Raw genomic sequence first — 6,000 nt, 5'->3', positions numbered from 1 at the left:
TAGGATTTCAATAGAAAATGTGCAAAGGTTGCTTTGCAAGCACTTGTGAAGAAATGCATAAATTCTCTGTGTTTGCTGTATTGGTAATGGCTCACAATCCATTGTGTCATTTAGACTGTGCAATTCGGGTGATCGTTGGCTTCCTTGATAAGATCTACTTGCTGCAGTAATGCATGTGCAATGCAATGAAAATGTAACACAGAAAATAGGAGCAGGAGTAGACCATTCAACCCTTTAAGCCTACTCCACCACTCAATAGGATCATGTTTGATCATCCAGGTTCAGGGTCCTGATCCAGCTTGCTCCCCATATCCCTTGATCCCTCTAGCTCCACCTTCAATGTAAGCGCCCACTTTCTGTCCTCCTTGAGAAGGCAGGGCACTTACATCGAAAGGGGATCTCCCGAGGCTGTGAGGTGTAAGTTAAGATCTGGGGCCAAATCAAAGTGACTGACAGCTAATGGTTCCAGGTAAAGTCTGAGACGGAGACACAAGAGACTACGGATGGTGGAATCTGGAGCAAAGAGCAAACTGCTGGAGGAACTCAGTGGGTTAGGCAGCATCTGTAGAGGGAAATGGACTGTTGATGTTTCGGGTCAAGACCTTTCATCTGGATTTAGTCTGAGATGAACTGGAGGTCAGATACTGTCACATGTGATCTCCCACTCTATCACTGGACTCAATATAGAGCCCAATGGAGCAGCACTAATGTATTGAGGAGATGTGCGGATCAATTTTGGATCTGGTCCTGAAGTGCGGATGGAAGGGATATAAATGGGGTCTGTAGAGAAAAGTAAGTGTAGGTAAGTGTTTACAGTAGTTTACTTTAATCTTTTAATATTTGTTAGTATTTTACAGAGTTTTTAAAATATTTGTTTAGGTTGAGTCGAATAGTTTTAAATATCTCAATTAGACACATTGAAAACAGTTCAAGTACCTTTGACAATGGATACACTGTCAAAGGCTGTCAGGATGTTCTGTGGATCCAACACCTGAGGCCTACTCACCTCTTGGAGATCATTCCACCTCACCCTTGGGTGTGGAAGGTGAGATCCTTCACGAATGGAGAAAGCAATCAGGATGGACAGACAGCATGGTAAGGACACCCCAGAGTGACCCTCATGAATTGACAGAGGAGTTATAATGTCTGGAATTGGTAATAGTAATATCCTTAGGCCTTAAGTTGCATGAATTAGTGAGGCTATGAAGAACTAAAGGGCATACTGATCAGACACATTGGGTTTGAAGATCTAATGCAGCCATCATCTAATTGATGAATGGAAGAAGCTTGAGAGGCTTTCAAATCTGAATTGGAAAATTAGTGTGAATTAAACACAACATTGAACCTTTAACATGTTGCTCAGGTCATGTCAGTGAACAGCTAATATTTCAGAGGTTTTACTAGATTCTAGCCTTTTTATCCATTTAAGAAAACATGTGATGTTCGGTGATCCAAATTAATTCTGCTTGTACCATCACCATAACTGCCTGGTATCCATTGGATTTTCCTCAATACACCTGCCTCCAGTTGATACTTGATCTCGTTCCTGACCTTTCTGTCAGCTCTCAGCAGACTGGATTTCATTCCTGCACATTTTCAGTGAGTCTTGTGGATTAAGCTAGGATTAGCTCTAATGTTAAGAACTACCACTAAGCCCTCTCTTTTAACATTATGCTATACTATATAAAAATGAAAATCCATGAGTGTAAAGAACAAACCAAAGAGGTATCACAAGATCACAAGACAAGGGAGCAGAAGCAGGCCATTCGGCCCATCGAGTCTGCTCCAAGGAAAGGGAAATAGAAATGAGAAATGGGGAATGGGGGAAGAAGAAGAAGAAAAAAACTATTCTAATCCCAATTACCGGCCTTATCCCCATATCCCTTGATATCCTGACTATTTAGATATCTATCTATCTCCTCCTTGAACACCCCCACTGATCTGGCTTCCACTGCTGTACGTGGCAAGGAGTTCCACAAATTCACCACCCTCTGGCTAAAGAAATTTTTCCTCATCTCTGTTTTGAAACTGTACCCTCTAATTCTAAGATTGTGCCCTCTGGTCCTGGACTCACCCACCAAGGGAAACAGCCTAGCCACATCTACTCTGTCCTTTCCTATCAATATTTTAAATGTCGCTATGAGGTCCCCTCTCATTCTTCTGTACTCCAGCGAGTACAGTCCAAGAGCCGACAAACGCTCCTCATACTTAAGCCCTTTCATTCCTGGAATCATCCTCGTAAATCTCCTCTGAACCCTCTCCAACGTCAACACATCCTTCCTAAAATGTGGGGCCCAAAACGGCGCACAATATGGAGGGGTACCAGGAATTTAGGACCAAGAAGGAGATAACATGGATGAGAAGCAAGGGTAGCAGGAAAGACAGTGGGAAAATTTACTAGATGTAAGCTAATTTTAATGATATAGTTGACTGTTTCTGCCACTTAATTGCAAACATTGAGTTTATAATCTCAATGGAAAAATAGATCATGTACATATTGAATAGAATAAGAGATGGCTTCACTGCATCAAAGAATAAACTGGTGAGAGGGAGGGGTTGTGACTCACAGCAAAGAGCCTATTGTGCAGCAAGTATTGCTAATTTACTCAAAAACAAAAGACTATTTAAAGAGGGGAGTTAATGGAAACTGCAGCAACTTCTCTCAATAACAGCAGAGTAATTGATCTGAAAAAGTGCAGTGAGTAGAGCCTTTGACATTACATATAAATTATGTGCATAAAATCAATCTCAATCACCAAGCATGATTGACAAGGAAATTTCCCAATCATCTCCGCACATAGCCTATATTAAGATACTTGCCTTACTACATGGACAAACACATTTTCTGCTTTTGCTATCTCTTGAGCCTCTCATGTCTTCACTCATTCATCTTTTACTAATCCGAAAGCAAAATAATGCTGAATCTGAGAAATAAAAGTAACTGTTGGAAATACTCAGCAGGTCAGGCAGTGCTTTTGGAGAGAGATGTTTCAGGCTAATGACCTTTTATCAGAACTGTCTGTCTTCTGGTGAAAGGCCACAGACCTGAAATACTAATTCTGTTTCTCTCTTCACAGATGCCCTCTCACTATTTTCAGCATTTTCTGTTATTTTATATCTTTTCCCAAGGTTCAGAGACAGTGAGTGTCTGCAGGCTGTTTGATTTCTTGGGACTTAATGCCAGAGCGTGATTCAGTACTCAGTGGCTATCTTTACAATGGAGAGGATATACTTGATGCTGGATAGAGTAGGTTGTGTATTGAAGGGTGGGGGTTGGGGGGGGGGCTGCAGTGTTGGGTGGGGAGGTGTTGGAAGGTTGCAGATCCTCATTAGTTTGGCCATCTTTGTCCATGGGCTGACTTTTAATGCCCCTTTTAGCTCGGGTAAAATCACTTAACTCTGGACAGAATATAACTTGCTCAGTCTTAAGATTGATTCATTTATCTATGCAGCCTTCTAAGGAGCTACTAAAACAATATCACTGAATTGTCAAAGGCTATGGTCCAAATGAGGGTAAATGGTTCCAGCATAAATAAGTACAATGGTCAGCATCGACATGATGGGTTGAAGGGCCTGTGCCGTTGCTATACAATTCTATGACTATCTATGACTCTACATCACTTACATTGTCATCATTTAACATTCGCTCAGGTATATTCTTTGCACGCAGACTTTCCTTTAAGTGGGGTTAAAGATAACCCTGGTTAGTGGGTATACTGAAGATATCTATACCACAGCAGTCTCCTTGACTAAAACTGAGAAAAGAAAGCTTTTGTTCTCCTGAAGGTGGGGTATAAACAAGTGATGGAATACTGATATGTACAGATTTGTTTTCTAATGACAAGCATCTGGTTCAATTCCACTATCGAATCAGTAGGAGCGTAACAGCTATTATGGCTAATGTGCTTCAAAAGGTGACCATGCCAACTTCTCAGTGCTGATGTCCTCTTACAATGGTGCCATCTGCTTACAGGGGTGTGATAATTCTTTCCATCAATTTTGGGGGAGTCAAGAGGAATATTTTACAGTGAGCATGGACTTTATTTGACAAATCACTTAAGATTTTTCCGTCGAATATTCTGACTTGGAGGACGAATCACATGTCTAACTGTGGCAAGCAGATAGCGTTTCCCAGCTCCAGCAAGTTGGATTTGATCCGGTCTTCTGCTGTTGTCTGTGTGGAGTTTACAAGTTCTCGCTGTGACTGCATGGCTTTCCCTCCTGCATCCCAAAGACATGCTGGTTGGTGGGTTAATTGGCTGCTGTAACTTATCCCTACTGTAAGTGGTTGGTGGGAAATGAGGAGGGGGGCTGGGAGTTGGTGCGCATGTGAGAGAGAGTAGGTTATCAGGATATAGTGGGGGAATGGGGTTGATGGGCATGCTTTGAGAGCTGGCATAGCCTCAAAGGACTGAATGGTCTCCTTCTATGTTGTAAGAAAATATAAAATATAAGCTGGAGAACTTGACTAGAACCCTATCCACAGAAGAAAGACTCACTATTTTTACCGATGGCACAGTAGTGTAGCGGTTAGCGTAACACTATTACAGCGCCATCGACCCGGGTTCAATTCTGGCCACCGCCTGTAAGGAGTTTGTACGTTCTCCCCGTGTGTCCGCGTGGGTTTCCTCCGGGTGCTCCGGCTTCCTCCCACATTCCAAAGACGTACGGGTTAGGAAGCTGTGGCCATGCTACGTTGGCGCCGGAAGCGTGGCGACACTTGCAGGCTGCCCCCAGAACACTCTACGCAGAAGATGCATTTCACTGTGTGTTTCGATATTCATGTGACTAATAAAGAAATCTTAAAATCTTAATGGCTGAAGACTAACAAGGCTTATTGACTTAAAAAAGGCACAAATAGAGATTAGCACTGACATAAGCAAGATTCTAATTAAGAGCAACAATAACAACAGAAAATGCTGGAAGCACTCAGCATATGAGTTAGCCTCTGTGGAAAGAGAACCAGGGTTGATGGTTCAGATCTGATGATAGGTCTTTGACCTAAAACGTTGACTCTCTTTCTCTTCACAGATGCTGCTTGACCTGCTGAGTGTTTTCAGCATTTTCCACTTTTATTACAGACTTCCAGCATTTGTAGTTTTCTTTTTGACTTTCATTTAATTAACAGCAACTTAGACATTAATGGAAGTATTAAAGATGAATAGCTGGAAGCTGGACTCCACCATTGGCTCAGATGGAATAAGAGATTCTTTTTAACACTGTTGACAAGAGGAATCTTCCATAGTTTGCCCATGTCACGAGGACCAGCAGCTTCTTAAAAGCAGTAATGCAGCAAGTTGTTGAAAGGTTTGGAGGGATATGGGCCAAATGCAGGCAAATGGGATTATCTTCAATGGAAATCTTGGTCAGCATGGACCAGTGGGGCTGAAGGGCCTGTTTCCATGCTGTATGAATCTATGACTCTAAAAGAGGCATTGGTTAGAAAATATCAAACAGTGTGGACTGGAGGTCCAAGAACCAATCAGGTTGGATGCTACTAATGTAAGAGGCAGCTCAACAATCAAATTGGTCATGGGAATAGTCGCAATCAATGCCTTTCATACTGCAGAGTGCTTAACCAGTTCATTAGTGTGACACAGATTATATTTTCAACTTTCTTGGCTTTAATTTGAGTAAATGATTGACATGATTGCTTTAGGTTAAAGAAAGAATATTGTGTTAATATTGTACCTTTCAAATCACTTTCAGGGTGTCCCCAAAGGGGTTTACAGCCAATGATCTGTCTAAAGCTCAGTCACCTAAGGAATGTAGGAAACGTGGGTGCCAATTTTTGTCCAGCAAGTTCCGTTAATAGCAGCTTGATAATGACCAGATCATTAGTTTTATTCATCTGTCTATAGCTGCTCAATATTCTCTCCATCCCCTCTGTCCAAGATAGTTTTATGTACCTAACTGTATCTACCCAATCCTTAATACCATTGATCTTTACTATCTATTTATATATCTGTGCCTCTTTGCATCAATCTACTTGTTGAAACT

Source organism: Pristis pectinata, chromosome 15 (assembly GCF_009764475.1).
Source record: "Pristis pectinata isolate sPriPec2 chromosome 15, sPriPec2.1.pri, whole genome shotgun sequence".
NCBI lineage: Eukaryota > Metazoa > Chordata > Chondrichthyes > Rhinopristiformes > Pristidae > Pristis > Pristis pectinata.
This window is presented reverse-complemented; position numbering follows the sequence as displayed.